Here is a 19,067-nt window from a genome sequence, read left to right on the forward strand (position 1 = left end):
CTGGCATAAAACCAGTGTTAATTCCAAGTACCGTGGAAGGGAAGTTGTAGAGAGAGCAGGCAATTGAGAAAATGCCTGGAGGAACCAAAAAAATTTCTTTTGTAAATCTCCAGGTGTTTAATTCTTTAAGGATTAGCCAGTCTCCTGCTGATATTTTTAGGTTGCATCAGTATCAGACCTGAGCACAAAATGTTACTTTTCCCTTTTCTTGAACCAGTCCCTGGAATTTTGTACCCTAGACCTGATGCTGATTCGTTATCAAAGAGCGTAACAACAACAAGCTTACCTCCCATATGGGAGTTAAACAAGAAGAAGTAACTACAAATGGAAGTAAGAAAGCGGAGTAAAATTTTTAATTTATTTTGACTGATTATAAACATTTATCAAGGAACAATGAAAAGGTCTCAGTAACTATGAACCCCAGAGGTTCCAAGGTACCTTCTGCTGCTCTGCTTCTACAAACTTCTTTTTTTGTGCTGCCATGAACCATATCTTAAATGAAAATCACAGAAACAGCCGGCTGCTTATCTATTTAAAGCAGGAGAGTGGAAAATCATTGTGTCTGATAATTAAGGCTAGTAGCAGCTTTTCCAAGACTTAAGTGTGGTTCATTCTTGGCTAATCAAGCGTAGGTCTTAGCTAACCCTAATTTCCAGGGCCGTCCTAGGCATTCTTCTTATAAAAATAGTGATTTGTTTTTACCTTGGCATTAACAATAAAACTCCACCTATCACAACAGATTAAAATCTAGTGCTCTTATAACCATGTTCTTTCACCCATAACTTGCTGTTATTTTATTTGCGTATGGTAAATGAATAGCAGATACAGCAAGCTGGTGCACTAGAATAAAGAATACAAAAACATTTCTTTGTAAAGTGGTGTATAGTAAAAAGAAATATGTGTTAAAAATCCTGTAAGCACTTTAGACTATTATATGTACAACAGTTGTGAAACAACTTTGTGATAATTACTTTTGTTTAGAGTCAGTTTGCATCTAATAACAAGGTAGAATAACGAGGTGTACACGATTGGTTCTATACATATATAATTTTGATTTCCAATCTAATGCTATATGATCAAGGTTGTCCCTACTATACACTGTAGGTGGCCAATGTCAGGTGGGGGCGCTTCCATCTGTTTTTCTTCTATGTTTGCAAGTGATTGTCTCCAGGAGAGATTCACCAAAGTTCTTCTTTAGCTCTAGAGACCTTTGGGACAGGCTTTATGGCATTATGTCTCATTAATATAGATAGATAGATAGATAGATAGATAGATAGATAGATAGATAGATAGATAGATAGATAGATACCATAAAAAGGGACAGAGTCCATGGCCATCCTTGATCTCTTTGCTAATGGGCGGCTGCATGGTCAAAAATCCATCTGTATTTAACAAACAAAGATTTGGCGTTGAGAGTTGATAACTTTTCTCCTTTCTTTGCCAAATGGGAAAAGAGACCCAAAAGTTCAGTCAAGTGTCCTTTTTTAATGAGGAGCACTTATTCTTTACCCATTGTTGGCCTCTGTGACCCACCAGCATTAGATTTCAAAGGTGTTTAATAAAAAGTCTAAATCTCTGTTATTTGTTCCAGTTTGGTCATACAACAAGGCTTATTAGCAGGTTCGTTTTTTTTTATTGTTTCTAAGAGTCCCTACTCTACACTGTGACCAAATACTCATTTGTTCAAGAAGAGTGTTAACTTTTCTCCCTTTGCAAACACTGAATTCTTAAGCGACAACTTACTTGTTAAAAGAGGGAAGGATCTGAACACAGCTTAGCTTGCCAACATCATTAGCTGTTTGCTCAGTTTGGAGCCCAACATAAAAAAATATGTTTCACCTTACTTTAGGCTAATATTTTTCTTAAATAACATAAAGAGAATAATAGGAGGGATAAGATGATTGATTATACAGTGGGGAAATGATTTCTGGTGTGTTTGTGAAAGTGAATACTTCACCGTGCGTTATTTTAGTAGGTGACAGCAGACTTGCACTGGGGGTATTTAAAAGGGCTTAATGTTTGGGAGACTCTTCAGCAAGCTCAGTTAGCTTGTGGGTGTAATCTAACCCTGGCTTAGTAGAACTGTGTTGAATGACAGAGTTCAGGCAGAAAAAAAAATTTCCTTTAAGACTAAACAAGCAAAGAAAAGCTGACTGCCTTCTCTGCCTGCGGGGGCTCATTACCTGATACCTAAATCCTTTTTATCATAGCATTAAAAGATAAACAAGAGCTCGTGGAAAGGTTTGTGCTTCAGGGCTGAGGTGTTGACTGAGGCCAGGGGGTCAGTTCTACGCCAGGTGAGCACGTGGTACTTCTTCAGTCTGTAGCTGCCTTGGAAGCCACCTGCATGCCTTTCTGGAAGAGAATTCCTGTTTTGATATTTTTTTGTAGTGCTTAATTGGTTAAGCAGCTCATTTCATGCAATACAATATTCTCCTAAGCAGTCTTGATAAACCGAGGCACCAGCAAGCATATCCATGCTGCAGATTATAGGAGATGATAAGTGTGATCGCTGTAGGACCCCAACTCTCTTAGTTCTCAGTAGTTGCCTGTCAAAAGGCTATTTGAAGAACACTGTAATCGCAGTTCAGTAATATCTGCAAAGGTAAATGGTGATCTCCTGTTTTGATAGTAAAAAGAAAACTTTGCATTTTCTGTAGTTATACACTTGTAAGGCAAAAACATTGTTGTCAATCCTAGGTTGGAACTACTACCTATTTTAATAAGAATACCACTATTTTACCAATTATATTTGTGTGCCTTTAACTGGGAGTTTCATGACAAGTTGAGCATTTGATCGATGAAAAGTTTGATGTGCTGCCAAATAGCACTAAGCTAAGGAACTAAGGATTCTGTAATGTAAGCAGAATACTGTTGAACATATATTCACACTTTGGCCTAATATTATATACAAAACAGAGATTATCTTGGCTGGATGATACTTTAGGCCTGACCCAGGGCAGCACCCCAGCCACCTGTGCTGCATGGTGTATATGGGCTGTTACAAGGGAGATCTCTGTAGGAGAAGTGTAAAATCAGGAAGTGTAAAATAGGACGATCAGCACCTGGTTATGCAGCAGAGGGACCTCCACCCCTTGTAACTGGTTGGCCTAGATGAGAATACACCACGGATACAAAATACCAGCTATAGTTTACAGCTACATACTTAATTATTAAATCCATGCAAACATACATATGTTGACTTGGTAAAATCATGTGACCCTGTTGTTTAACATAATTAGAAAGCAAATGAGCAAATTAATGAACCAAAAGTATTAATTTAGAAATGTGACTAATTCAGGAGGAAATATCACTTTTTCTCTTTAAATAACACTAGCTTCATGAAACTTATATATTGTCCAGTCCTCCAACACACAATCACCAATAGGGACTGCAAAGAAAGAACACAGAATTACTCTAGTTAACATGTAATGGTAAAGCTCTTGCTACTCCAGACACTCTGGAATCAGGAGAAACATAAACATGTAACACTAAAAAAGGGTAAATAAGAGTAACAGGTCCATGTTTGCCTCTATGTATGTTCTATATGAAGCATACATCATTTGCAGCTATAGGATACAGATTCTTCTCTATAAACCATTTGTGTAATAAATTACAATGATTATATATATATATATATATATATATATATATATATATATATATCTATGAGTCAATCTGACCCTTTCTGAATGTTGCCATCACAAGACACAAAAACTGTCTAGAGGGAGAAAAAGGATATCAAAGACTCTCAAGAACCACTGGTGCTGCTCTTAATCTGTTGTGATCAAATAGATCACAGCCTATTTTGTTTCCTTAATTACCTTTAAAATTGTTGTATACTCACCAAGTACTTATTGTCTACATAGAACCTTGTTGCTGCGTGTACACATAGTACACAGCCAGGGTGTCACTAAGAGAGGTTACTGGGGCTGAAGCCCATTTTGGGCTATTGGCCACCTGGGGATTTATAGATCTTCCTCTAACTGACCCCAAATTAATGCAGTATGTAGAGGGAGTGGTCTACCCCAGTGCCACTAACTGGACCAGCCCTTTGTGAAGAATTTTGGGGTTGCCCATGGAGAAAGGAACAGAGTGTGGTCACGTAACAAGAGTCTACAGGTGTGAGCAGAGAAGAAAATCTAGAGTTTAGATGTGAGAGCTATAAATGAGGGAAGGAGAGAGATGGTAATGGAAAAATGAGGGAAAATGTTTGTGAGCTTCAATGCATGCATTTAAGTATGTATTTATGCATGTATGTTTGTGTCTGAGCATGTATGTGCATGTGTGTTTTTGTATGAGCATGCATGTGTAAGTGTATGAGCATGTATGTGTAAGTGTGTATGAGCATGGATGTGTATGTGTGAGCATGGATGTGTACGTGTGAGCATGGATGGGTAAATGTTACTGTGTGAGCATGTTTGTGTATGTGTAGGGTGTGTGAGCATATATGTGTATACGTAAGTGTATGTTAGTATGTGTGTATGTGTGTTTTTCATGAGTGTGTAAGTCAACGCAAATGTGAGAGTATGTGTAAAAATGTCTGCCACTGCTTATGTAAACTACTAGGGGAGAGGCAAGGGAAATATGGGTAAAATATGCCACCTATAATAATGATTAGATTATAATTAGATTATGATTAGATCATGATTATTATTATGATAATGAATTACATTAGAGATTGGGAGAAAAGAAAATACATAATAAAATGGACGAGATATGGCACAAAAGGGAAAGAAAATGAGAGATGAGGTCAAAGGAGGCAGATAGAGAAAAAGGGGAGACACAATAAAAGTGATAATGGTAGAGAGAAAATGGAGAGATGAAGTGAAATCAGAGGAGAGAAACAGAAATGGAAGAGATGAGATACATAAAAAGAGGGGTCATAGGAAAGGGGGAGAGATACAACAGAAAAGGGAGGTAGGTAGAAAAGGGAGAGAGAAAGAGAAGGGGTGAAAATGAGGAGAAGAGAGAACGTGGAGGGGAAAAAAGAGAGAGCTAAAGAGAAAGGGGAGAAAGAAAAAGCATGAGGGATAAAGAGAAAGAGGATGATAGATAATGAGAAGGGGGTCAAAGAAAAGTAGAAGAAATACAGAAAAGGGGTAGAGATAACAAGAAATGGGAGAGATAGGGAGAAAATGTGAAAGAAGAGGAGAGCTAAAGAGCAAAGGAAGAGCTGAGGTAAAGAGAGATGGGAGAGTTAATGAGAAAGTGGAGGATGAAGAGGAGTCCTGAGACCCTGAGAGGAGAACTCTGTGAGTGCAATGTTGGTGCTGAAGCAAGTCCTTATGTACATATAGAGTTAAAATTGGATTTCTAAAACAGATAGACTTAGTTGCATATTTCACAGAGAAATGGAGAAATCAGAATGTTGTTAATTTAGCATATTTGTGTGTATGTGTGTATATACAGTATGTGCAGTGTGTGCAGCGACCACTCCCAAAGTGGACTCCACTGCTATCAAATCTAGTGTTGGCTCTAGCTCCAGATCTTTTAGAGACCTAGCAACGCCTATGGTACATAGTGCTTTTAATGGGTGCATATAAGCGCCACTGATAGGTGTCTGTTTCTAGTGCTGGTTGGACATAGAAATGAACTGGTACTTTTCCTCTAATCGTTATAAGCAATGCAGTTGTTTATCCAATTTGTGACCCTTGTGAAAAGTGTATGATATCATTTGGAAAGAATTATAACCATTACTTGTTCTTTTGAATAGACCTTAATGCATTTACACCACATATTATAAACCTTAACATAAAATGTCTTTTAGAAATAAACTTATTTATAGCTTGCATATAAGTATTGGATGTTAAAACTCATTTGACTTTGATGGCCCCAGGCCAAAGTCTCAGAACGATTGTTTCATCGTGAAAGGTGGAAAGTAATTTGCGACAAGGAGGAGATAACAAATTATCAGTCGTCACAGAAAAGTCATTATCTGGGACTGCCATCATTTCCTGTCATCAGCTCTTAAGTGAATCTTTCATCCAGTAAGTGAAAATTCAATAAAAAGGGTTTATTTCCTACAAATCCCATTCACTATAGATGGATCAGCAAGGATCAGTGATGGAATTACACTAGCATATCCAGTGGAATTAAAATGTGGGATCAGATTGGCTCAGCAAAGAATCCTTTGTCCTCTTCACTCCTACAGTAATTGATGAGTCTTGGGGGGGGGGGGTTCACAGTCCCATCATCTTTTGAGGATTTCTATATATTTTACTACAATTAGGATAATTATAGTGGAAAAAATAACTGACTATATGCAGATGCTGTGTATAGATGTAGCAATTGGCATTGATTTCCCAGTAATGAAAAATTTGCTCTGAGATGTCAAGATTGGATGACACCAGAATGTATCAAGCAATCTATGCATATATATAAGCGCTGCGTAAATTGACGGCGCTATATAAATAAAAGATAATAATAATAATATATTTGAGAAAAGCCATTTATATTCATAAACATTAAGTTGTCAGCAATTCTATACTCATATAAAACTTTCTTCTTATTCCAAGTAATATGAACTATTGGAGATTTGTCATAGCAGCCCACCCCAATCATCAGACAAAACTAATGTTGAAGTGGAAAACACGAACTGAGTTTATTTGGAACAGCACAGATATTTATACACACAAACACAATTATATCAGGCGTATAATCCCATCACTGCCACACAGCCCCGGGCCTCCATACAATTCTTTGGTCAGCAATGCCCACCCAACAAAGAGTCACTATTTTGGGGTGATCCCGAGGGAGCAGCGTCAATCTGGGGTATCAATTGAGAGCTCAGGGTCTAAGGATGTTATGTTCCAAAAAGTAACTTGATCTGTCATCGTCGGGAACATCCCCGGGAATAGTCCATGTGGTAGCTGGGCCAGAGTTCCACAGCTGCGTCTGGGTAAACCCTTGTTCTAAGAAGGGGTGAAAAAAACAGGTTTCCCAAATCAGCTCCCTCATCGTAACCACCTCCGATTGCGACCCACCACCAGCACAGTATAACCCCAATAGAGCAACGTGGTAGGGCAACAAGTGTCTGTAGTGACTCCGTTCCAAAGGTTGGCGTACAGTTCCATGGATTTGCAGCTAGGTCCCAGTCAGGCACATGAAGCATTTCGGCCCATGTTAGCCCCATAGCTGGCTACCCCATGGGATGGGGGTTTTTCAGTCACCTTGTGCCCCCCAAATGAGACACAGGGTGACTTAGACATAAGAAGGGACTGGGCAGACAGGCAAGGGGTCTCCCCAAGAATCCATCAGTGCCCCTCACCCAAACTCAAACCTACCCACATGTGTCCTCAGCCTCAGGGGTTACTGTGCAAATATCATATATATATATATAGTAAATATGCATGTATATTGCACATATTGTACATGTATAAACATGCTAAACATATAATATCAACTATGTTAAAATAGTGCCTTGAAAGTAAAGACTAGACTTTGACTTGTTTAAAATGAAAACTTTGTTATAGTTCAACTAGATTTCTCTTTATAAGTGTTAATTTCATACTTCTCATCTAATGAACCTTGACATGTATCAGACACCCACTAGAAGCTCCTCACCTGAATATCCGCGTTTTCTGGGGCATAGATTACGGACCACTCCGTCTGCATCTGCAGTATGCTGTAGGGCTTTGTCTCTAGGGGCGTGCACTCCACCCTCTCCTCCTTTTCTCTCCTATGGGATCTGACCACGGCACACTCTAGCAGTGGCATCCCATGCCTGGGAACATTTAAAAGGTAGTCCCACTTGTTCTTCTTTGTCTAGTGTTGTACTATGTATTATTTAGCATTGTCTCCATTTTGCCTAATCGTTGTTGATTTTGGATAGTTTTACGTTGCTGCCCCTGTGCCTGTTGCCCCTCACCTTGGACTTCCTTACAGTTTAGCCCCATTACTGTTAACCAATGATCTTGGATTGTTTCACCTTTTTTTCTGATTTATGGAGCCCCTAACCTTGACTTTTGTCCTCTTCTTTCAGGAGGTGTTCCTCTTGTTGAGATCCTGGTTACTGGACTAAGAAATACAGAAAAGGCAAATATTCTGTATTTATGTACCCCATAAAACTTCCGTGTTCATTTTAGATCCTATCTAAACCCATCCATTCAGACGTCTCATAAAAAGAGCACTGAATAGGGCAAAGGGCATGTGAGAGCGTGTGGCGTCTTATTTAAGAATGAAGAGCATGTTTCCAGTTACTTGTCTGAGGCCTGCATGGCACGCACACACGTCGCACTCAGCAGATGCCTGCTCCTCACATATCTCACACGGTAATATAACTCCTGCCACTGTGCCTACACTGACAGATACATGTGGTTAGGCCTTAATCCCATCCCAGTGTGACAGTCCTGACAGCATGCGGTCAGTAAAACCGCCAAGCGCTGCACATTTCCATGGGACACCTGCAGGGTAATTTTATCTTCCATCTTATATGTATAACACCATCCAGAGAATTCATTGAGTCAGGGTGCCCCAGCACTTTTATGTGCTCTTCAAATTATGTTAGCACATAGAAATCAAGCTCCTCTGCAAACCCATTTAAACAGATTGTATTTTACTGATATAAACAGATATGATAGACCATTTAAAGAATTTTTTCATCATGCATGTTAAAGATGGAGTAGAGGTGGATGAGGCAGCCAATGCATGCTGTAAGTCAAGAATGAGCTGAGGCATGGACATAAAATCCTGAGAGTAGGAACTTTTACTCCTACGCCCTTCACATGCTAGGCTGACCCATGTGTTTGTCTAAAATAAATGCCTGCTCTCCCACCTATAGGGTGAACCTTTATTCATTAATTTATTCAGAATAATTAAACTCTAGAGCCAAGACCAGACCCCCCAGCAACACAACTAACCTGGAAGCCAAAGGTGCTTTCAGGTCAATTGTTTTCAGGCTCTGAACCAGTTTAAAGTGCTGCAGAGCCAATCATGAGAGGGCTATTGATGATCAGATCAATCCTGACCAATAGGAGTGATCTAATCATTATAAAAGCCAGTGGATGACTCCTCCCCTCCCATCAATGACAGCTGTCAGAGGGAGAGAGGGGTCATCCAGATTATAAAATAAATAAAACACATACATTCTTACTTACATTTCATTATTTACATATTAATACATAATTGTTAACTGATTACTACCTGATCACTGATTAGTGACACTTTAGGTCACTGATTATTGACCATCTGTGTGGTCACCCACCCCCCTTTTGTATTGATTTATATGTACTTGTACCTCCCAGCCACCCCATTTTTGTATTTAATTGTTGTCCCAAGGCACCCCCCCTTTGAATATGGGTCCTCTTCCACCTACCACCCCAACTATTTTTTTTTTGTCGGCTTCCTTCCCTGCAGACTGCTCTCCTCCGACATGTCACGTCTTCAAAGGGGCGGAACGAAGAGCCTCACTGAGGCACAGGGCGGCATGGTGTAGGCATGCCGGCCACTTTACAATCATTAAAAGGCCGGCGGAGGCGGACTTATGTCCGCTTTAAAACTCGCAGCTGAAGACTGCCCCGGCAGACGTTTGGCCGTTTGGTTAAGATTCAGGGCGGCCCGGGGGGCAATTGCCCCCCGGCCCAGCCCGCCCCGTCCCTGATCAATACAAATAAAGTGTTTGGCAAGGACAAGTTGTCTCAAACAGCAGCTGGTAGCTGAATAACATCACCACAATTTGTAGGCGCTGAGTTAAAAAACAAACAAAAAAAACAGAAGTCCAGTAGTCCTTATAATTCTTCGTATTCTGATTAATAGTAATAGATTTGACTGACTCTTAAATAAAGAATAAAGATTAACCAAAGAGAAACCAAACCAAAGAGAAAGAAAACACAAGATTTGTGTTATGTTTTTCAATATTTCTTAAAAAAGTGCCCTCCCTTGAGCCGTCTGTGCTGTGCGTGTGTTCTTAAGACTGCACTTGGCCAGATCCTTCTCAGATGTCTTCGATGGTAGCCTAACAGCTAACCTCCAGCTGTGCTTCAGCCAAGACACATCCGTTAGTACAACTGAGCAGGAGCTGACAAGAGACCTCCAGATCACTTTACCAAATGGCCAGAAGGAAGGTCTGGCTGCCAGCCTAAGTCTTCGGACATATTGCAGAAACATGTTTTATATTTAAACCACAAGGCTTCAATCTGTTCCCTCAGTTTGTGAAACCAACAGTTAACAAAATGCTTTTTAGACTTTGGTTGTGCATTCTGTTGTATTTAAAAAAATACTATTTTAAAATGCAACTATGCAGTATAAGATGCAATCTAGTTATTGATCCCAATGTGATCATTTTCTTATAGGAATTCTCTTATAGGAATTCTCTGATAAATTTGGGTATTCCCCGAAGTGAACTTGACTGCACCTGGCTGAATCTAATAATTTTAGTATGGCAGCACAGACGCTGCTCGGTTAACTCTTCATGTGATTGTAAAGTATACAGTAAATACAACAAATAAATGTTGAAATAAAGCACAAATACACTTTTTGGAATAAACAGGCCATGGTCTTTTATATAGCTTTAAAATAACAATTACTAACAAACTAATTTGACACACAATAACCTGTACCACAAAAACTCTTGGCCCAAACCCAGAATTTTGGCAACCTTATAACTTAAACCTTAAATAAAGCCAACCGCCCTAAAGCCAGAAGGCCAACAAACTGATTATCAGTTCACTCCCTACATAGAGGATAACTTTAACCCCAATAAAGGCCACAACAAATGGATACATACGTATATACCGTATTTGCTTTGATTCTAAGATGAATTTGAATATTAATTTAGAAAAAAAGGAAAAAGCCTGAATATAAGACTACCCTATAAGAAAAGTGTTTTAGTAAATATTAATTCACTATGATTGAGAAAAAACTATGATTGAGAAAAATGCATTTCTTGTTTTTATTTCCTTTTATTTGCCAACCTGCCCCCAGTTATGCACATCTACCCCCGGATATGCCTTATGCCCCCCTATATGCCACTCTGCCCTCAGATATGCCTTATACACTGCGCAATGCATCTAGACAACCTCTGCTGCTACCCAGTATGCTGGGGCTTCTATGACTGAGCACAGGAAGGTCATGTCACGCCGGCGCTCCATCGTAAAAGCCCCAGCGGAAATGCCTGGAAGTTGTCTGCGCGCATCACACACACTTTTACCGGCTGCAAGAGAGGGGGATCCAGATCCCCTGCAGCACTGGGTGGGATCCTCCTTCAACGTCCCCTGCAGCGCTGAAGGGGATCTGGATCTTAGTCTTATAGTCAGACCTCTATTTGATGACCATAACCACAAATATAAGATGAGGGGTATTTTTCAGAACATTTGCTCTGAAAAAAACTTGTCTTATATTCGAGTAAATACGCTACATTTTAGTTTTTAAATTATATATATATATAATTATTTTTTTAAATTATTTCAGTTATTTTTTTGGGTGGGAGGGCGGTCATCTGTTCAACAGCTCCTCCATCGTGCTCACGGATCTCCTGTTCAGCTGCTTTTCTCCAGACTCAAGAGGTCAGTAGAGACAGCCAGCAGTTCACAGAACTCTGTTTTAGACCCATATTTATATAGCATTTTTCAGCCTTTTGCGCAGCATGCTCCGTTCGCAAGACGCAAGAGGGAAAACAGAGTGCTAGTGCGAGTGCAACCAGAATATTCTTGTTGCATAATCAAGCATTTAAAAAAAAATACACTTGAACTTGTGAGCCCTAACTAATGCCTATCACTGCAGCCCTGTACAATTGTTATCAGGACTTTCCAGTTTATTGACAGCTCCAATTTAGGTTGGTAGGTACTGTCAGCTACTGAATTTACTCTTGAGTTCCATTCTCATTCAGCGGAAAACCTAGTGAATCCAAGGTTCTTGTAGTCATAGGATATTACTAGCAGATCAATATATCAATATATAATACCAATACAAATTTGGCTATGAGGTTATTTTAGCAAGAGACACACAAGTCAAGAAACATTTGAGGTAGACCGTTTGCAGTATGACTAGACCTCTATGTACGCAACAAACAATTATACTAAAGTACATTTCCACAAAAATTACATTTACCCAAGCTGTTTTTCCAATGTGTAACATATTCGTTCTAGACTTCGCTGTGTCTTAATTTGAGATGATCTAAATTTGGATCTATCCTCAAAGAGTTAGGAGATAAGGTGGCTTTTCCAAAGGTCACCAATGTGTCACTTCCCCGTGTCACTGCAAGACTTATATTCTACTTGACATCTGCACCTTCAGTATGTGTGAGCTTAATGTCAGATGCATGTGTGGGTGGCTTCATGGATTGTTTTCCACATGGTTCTGATTGCTGGCTCAGTCACTCCCTATTTTACATCTTACTAGGCCTATTGACGAGAAAGTCAACTCTGCAGCCCTTGTAGACCAATGATTTCTTTAATTCAGATTGTTCTCCGTTCAATGTTATTATAGGTTGCTTCACAGCTGCATCCAAATCCTTTAGAGCTCATAACTATATTGCTTTATAATCAATCGAGTAGAAACGATGGATAAACATGTAATTGCTGGAGGGATCATCAGGTGTACCTTTTCCACATTTTCTTTGTGCCAGAATCCAATGCAGAACACTGAAGTGTACAGTTTAATTGGGGTAATTAGGGAATTTAGTTCTAGTAAGAAGATGCCACATTTGATGAGTCCTAACTGTTCTCTTCTGCGTTGCTTATAACACACAGGTGAAATAGCAAAGCTGAAACTTAATGGTTTGCAGCTGTAGATGTTATTCCACAGCTTTTAAGTGTTTTGGCACAATTTCATCATTTGACCAATTAGAGCTGCATTTGCTTCACAGATGAATAATCTCCTTTGTATCCCATGACTTTCTATTGTTCAGTTTGAAGCCTCTGTGTTTCGATGCTCATCTCATCCATCCGTGGCTCCTCTGTCTCACACATACCCACTTGACCACAAGGGATAGAAGGCGAGAAAGAATGTCCCACTGGGGCCTCTGGAAAAATACCAGTCTACGCTTGAGTATTTCTAATGAGTGAGTTTTGTTTTTCTACGAAGAATAAACTAAACATTTCCAGCCTTAAACTGTTGACATGCCACTGTCTAAAATTAAATAAGAATATAAAATTGTACATAAATAGCAGGCACTGTTGCTGTTTTGGGCACAATATATTTTAATAGCTTGTACTTTGAACACATTTTTTGGCTTGTTTCTGGCACATTCATTTTTTAACAACAATTTTCTGCCTATTCGTTTCAGAGGAAAATCAGGTTCTCTCAGACTCTCACTCACGCTCTCATTCTTTCTCTTGTCTCCCATCTTCTTGTTCTCCTCTCTTCTATCTTCAACCACATCTCCGCGTATAAAACATCTCTGCGAACTTCTTCCAAAACGGCGGAGCTTCCAGAACTGACAAAATCGGGAAATTTTGTGAAATTTTCGATTTGTACGAATTCGAAAGCACAAGTCTACTAAGGACCTGGAAGCCTCTTGGAGATCAGAATATGCACCGATTGTATCACACATGACGCATTGTCCTTACACAAACTATGCATTGCCACAAATACAGCAAAAATATATTTTTTAATGATGAAAACACTTTAGCTTCTCATAAATCAAGTCTGATGTCAGCAAAGGCAAGAACCACCCTTAGTGCCCAAAGTTCGGCTTGGAAAGGCAACATTCAGCTGTAGTGAACAATGAATTTGCATAATGTAAATCATCAGAGACCAATCAAGAGCCTCGGAAATAAAAAAAAAAAAAATGTCTGATCCCTGCTGGGCTGTTTTTATGGATTACAACTCCCATTGCCTCGCCAAACTGATAAGGATGATGAGAGTTGCAGACCATAAAAGGAGGTACATGAGAAAAGCAAAAGGCTGACATACTTGTGAAAATTAATTTTTAGTATTTTTATATGTATCTAAACTGTTTGTATAGTGTATTATCAATTGAGCTTTTATTTTATGTGAGCCTTCTTTGTCCTATTTTTTATCTTGTTATGCAGTCAAATGACCGTGTCATGTTGAGTACCCTGTAGATTTAAAAAAATATACAAAAAACTATGCATGTGGGGTATTTCTGTTACCTGGAGATGCAGCTGAATACATTTTGGTGGGGTTCACTGCATGTTATCTGTGTCCAAACGCTCTTAGTGAAATACCCTGAGTGGTATTTTGAGCAGGTGGGCGTCCAAACAGTCTCAAATAAGACATAGGCCCCACAAAATAAAATTTTAAAATTTCAAATTTGGAAAAGGGGACAGGCATGTTGTGTCCTGTATCTTCCAAAACCCATAAAAACCCATGCAAGTGGGGTATTTCTGTAATCTAGAGAAGCAGCTGAATACAGTTTGCTATTTTTTTCTGCAGTTGCAGAGATTGGTGACCAACAGGTTGCATGACAAGTGTCCAAATCCTCCTAGTGAAATACCCTAGGTTGTCTTCTCTCCAAAATATATGCTTTTGATCTGGTAGGCTGCTACACTGTCCCAACTGAGACATAGGCTTCATAAAATAAAATTTTAGAATTTCAAGTTTGGAAAAAGTTATGGGGATGTTCCGTTTTGTGTGCCATAACTTCCAAAACTCGTAAAAAACCTATGGACGTGGAGTATTTCTGTAATACAGAGATGTAGCTGAATACATTGTGGTGGGTTTTTCATTACATGTAATCTGTGTAAACAATCTTAAAAAATATGGAATGTTTGAGGAAAAAAGCAATGAAAAGGTTTTTGAATATAAAACACCTTTAGTAAAAAAAAAATATATGATTATGTATGTTATTGGAAGAATAAATCCTGGGGCCCTATACACTATGGCCCACGATTTAGGTATCAAGTTACATATTATCAGTTCAACCTGAACTCAGTAGTGTTCAGTAGAATCTATCAGTAAATCCTTAGATTATAAACTCACGAGCGTGGCCCTCAAAAGCGCACCATTCCTGACAGGATCTTTGTGTAAAAAGTATCAGTACTAGATGGCAAGCTTATGGGCAGGGGTCTCAACTTCTGATGTATCTGTATGTACTAATGTATATTTGTTATATATGTGTTAACTACCTAATTTAAATTGTACAGTGCTACGTAATCTGTTGGTGCTTAATAAATACAAAAAAAACAATAATAAATAAATCAGTAATAAACTTCCTTCTTAGCTCTCCAATGTTCCATGGACACAATGCTGAATTCATTTGAGTTTCAACATCCAAAGGCAGAGGACCCTGAATGCTGAAGTGCATTTTGCCTAAGGCGGCCTTATGAAATACCTAATTTATGAACTCGGTTTAAACTGGTTTAGTGATTAGATTCCAATATTCACAGAGACTGGCACCTTTTGTACCAGGAATTCAGAGGAAAATATTCCTTCCCTCTTCCATTAAATGTAATATAGAAGCAATCTAGAGTGTATGAGATTATTACTGTTACATACATTGATATAAAAAAGCACGACACTGGATCCAAGCATTGGTTGTCTGAAATCTATACTATAATAAATGTAAGATACAGTATTTATCATTAAGCCAACTTTGCATGGAACTAGTTGAATTCTGTGTGATTCTTCAGAAGGCAACTTACATTTCTGCAGTCATGTTTGCCTCAGTCCTCCAATATCAATGTAGTTTTGTTGATAAATCAGTAGCACCTTTGTGAATATTTGAAATTATGTTCAGACATTTTTTTTTAATTTAAAGGTTAAAAATGGGCAGAATATGTTGACTACAAGGAAAATGACATATGGAAAATTGTGGTTTATTATTGAGCATAGCCTGATATAGACATTGTCTTTTTTGCAATACATTGTCTTAAATTTAACATTTTTTTGCTTTCATAAAGAAACCAGACATTTATCTTCTTTGCTAGTCTATTTTATCCGATTATTCTGCCAGAGTTAGGCAGGTTTAGGGTTTTCTAAATATAATGGGATTTAGATATATTCATTTGAACCAGCACTTGTTTCAAGAAATCAAGAACTCAATGTACACTTGACCTACCACTGAGTAAAAATGCTAAATCAACTAACTCTACTTTAGTGAGTACTTGAACCAGATTAGTTGATGTGACCCTAATGATCTGTCAGAACATCAACAGTCAACTGTCAGAGAGGAAGATGAGTACAAAACCTTGTGAAGAGATGATAATACATGACTGTGTAGCTATTGCATCTATAGACGGTAGATTAAAGCAGACAATATAACAAAGTATTAGTTTGTGAATTAGTAAATATTTCTGGGGATGTGCCGTAGGTTTATAAAATCTGGGTCTATTTATTAACTTTCACTACAGGTGCATAATAAGACGTTGGGAAAATACAGTAGTACATTTAAACACATCGTTTTTTCTCGGGGCTGATGAAAAAGGGAACTTTTTCTGTTTGGGAATAAACAGCACATACATTCTACAGTGATCGTAACTGGAGTTCTCTGGAGGAGTGCTTCGGAATTTCAATCTTCTGAAAGTGTCATTTTCATTCATTCTTCATCAATTAGGTCACAATAACTGAAGCCGCCTCATTGAAAATAAAGTGGACAACTTACTGTTCTTGCTGTCACAAGTTTGTGATTAATGGCCTGTTAATCTAATTTCAAGATACCTGATTTAAATTTCTTCAACTTCCAAACCAGAACAAACATAATTACTAGAATCTATGAAACTTGTAGAGCACTGTCCCTACCAACTGAACTAAATGGTACCAAACATTCACATTCTATTTAAAGTTGAGCTTGTCGATGAATGAAGTGGGGATAATGAAGAGAGGTCTTGATGAAAAGACAAGGGAACCCCAATGAATAGACCTGCAGGTTTCTATGTTGATATTTCAGTAAATGCAAGTGTATTGATGTTTTGATACCAAAGTCACTTTTATTGTGCAAGGGGAGTGAGTCTCTATTTAATGTCAAGGTAAAGACATGCTATAGACAGATGGAACCTGCTTTCTATGTGAAAGGCTTGTTATGCTATTTATGTAAATCAGTGGGAACGATCCTCAAGCATTTCAGATTATTCTGTAATGAGGCTGACCAAAATGTGGTTGCTTTGTTACTCTGGAACAAGTAAAAACTCCCACTTGCCACACTAACATCTCCTTCTTTTACACTAAGGCTCTTGGAAGTTGAAGTAGGGAGAATGAAAACACCACCAAGAACGCCTTTTGTTTAGTGCCTCTTTGAACCTAGTCAAAGAGCCATTTCAAGGGGTGTTCTTGGTTCCCTTTTCAACGTTACTGAACCTAAGATTGCCTGTTGTTTAGCAACATAGAAATGTGAACTTAATTGACTATCCTCTTTAGGGAACATTGTCAACCATTCCGGACCCATGCTGATGTTTTCGCATACATTCTTTTTAAATGAACTGAAACAGCTTTTTCACAAAAAAACTGCTTTGTTAATTCCAAAGACAAACTCAGATTGCTTGCCATAGGACTTATTCTATTTGATAAATAGTAGATTTGGTGTTGATGATTATCCTGGATCCACAGAGGGAATCCATGTTATATTTTATCATTGACAACAATAACAATTAGTTATGCAATTACCGCTTGCTAACAAAAATAGCGCACAAGAAATTTATCAGATCGGCAATATTTTAATATTGCAGTTTCTAAACTAAGAGGAATACAGTTGTATGTAATCTTATAGTATTATTATTATTTAGATTTACTCATCTAGGAGAGTCTATATATATATATATATATATATATATATGTAAATCATGTCATTATTACAATATACAAATACAGAGATAAAGTATTCTTAAGTAGAACAAACACTAAAGAGGGTCGGTTTACTGGGCTTGCTCTGTATTACTTGATTATGCAGAGCAGGAAAGCAGGCCTTTTTTCCAATGGTTTGCTAGTCAAAAGCTAATGATTTTAATTGATCTGCTGGGAAGATGTAATGGTTTTAATTCATGATATATACTGTATATATATACACATATATAACTGTTTGGGGCAACTTAGCTGTTTTCATGGAAAACAAGGACATTTCTATCTGTAACATAGTTGCAAAAGAGCTATCTATTGTGCCATTGGAACACAGGAGTGATGAGAGTGATAAAGAGCCTCTGTACGCCTATGAAGATATTCCATTAAAAATCAGTCGTTTCCAGCTGCAATGGTCATTTACAACATTAAAAAACTATACACTTTATTTCCGACCTATTTGATGTTATTTTAATGGACACAAGTTGCTTTCCTATAAGAAAACAAGGATATTGCTAAGTGACCCCAAACTTTTGAACAGAAGCGTGTATATATATATATATATATATATATATATATATATATATAAAAAGGACTGCTTTCCTGCTCTGCATAAGAATACTTTATCTCTGTATTTGTATATTATAATAATGATATGATTTACATATATATATATATATATATATATATATATATATATATATATATACAGACTCTCCTAGATGAGTAAATCTAAATAATAATACTATAAGATTACATACAACTGTATTCCTCTTAGTTTAGAAACTGCAATATTAAAATATTGCCGATCTGATAAATTTCTTGTGCGCTATTTTTGTTAGCAAGCGGTAATATATATATATTGACCATGGCACTGGACATTGCATGTTAATGTCACTAGTGATAACCGCATAGCTAATGAGACAACCTATTTGTAAAATTCCAGGGGGCTGAAACATTAGCAAACATAACCTTGGTCTCCTGAGGAGAGGTTAAGGACTTAGAGCACATGGTCCTTTGAGCTGGCACTATGCCACCATACATTTTGTTCCCTGCACTAATCAAGTTATCATATCTCTCAGCGGCCCAGTCAGACTCTACAATGAGCAAAAAATTGCGGACAAATTTCTAGCAGCAGGAAGTTGGAGCTCTCCTGGGATGCAGGATAAAGAGTACCTGTAACCTCTCTCCAACCTCCTCTCTCTGTCCTGCTGAGAGTTCACTCCAACCCCGCACCATGCTGCTTCATTTATTTGATTACGCCTCTCAGTCTCAGCCATTCTGCATGCTGAAATACCTATTCACCGACAGCACAAACCAAGAGAAATAACCTTTTGTGGGAAATTTTCACGTGGGAACAGAAAGCATGCTGGTTTTTGGCAGTTGATTTCACCCAC

This window comes from Sceloporus occidentalis, unplaced genomic scaffold (genome assembly GCF_023333645.1).
Source record: "Sceloporus occidentalis isolate IW3139 unplaced genomic scaffold, rSceOcc1.0.p SCAF_121, whole genome shotgun sequence".
NCBI classification, from domain to species: Eukaryota; Metazoa; Chordata; class Lepidosauria; order Squamata; family Phrynosomatidae; genus Sceloporus; species Sceloporus occidentalis.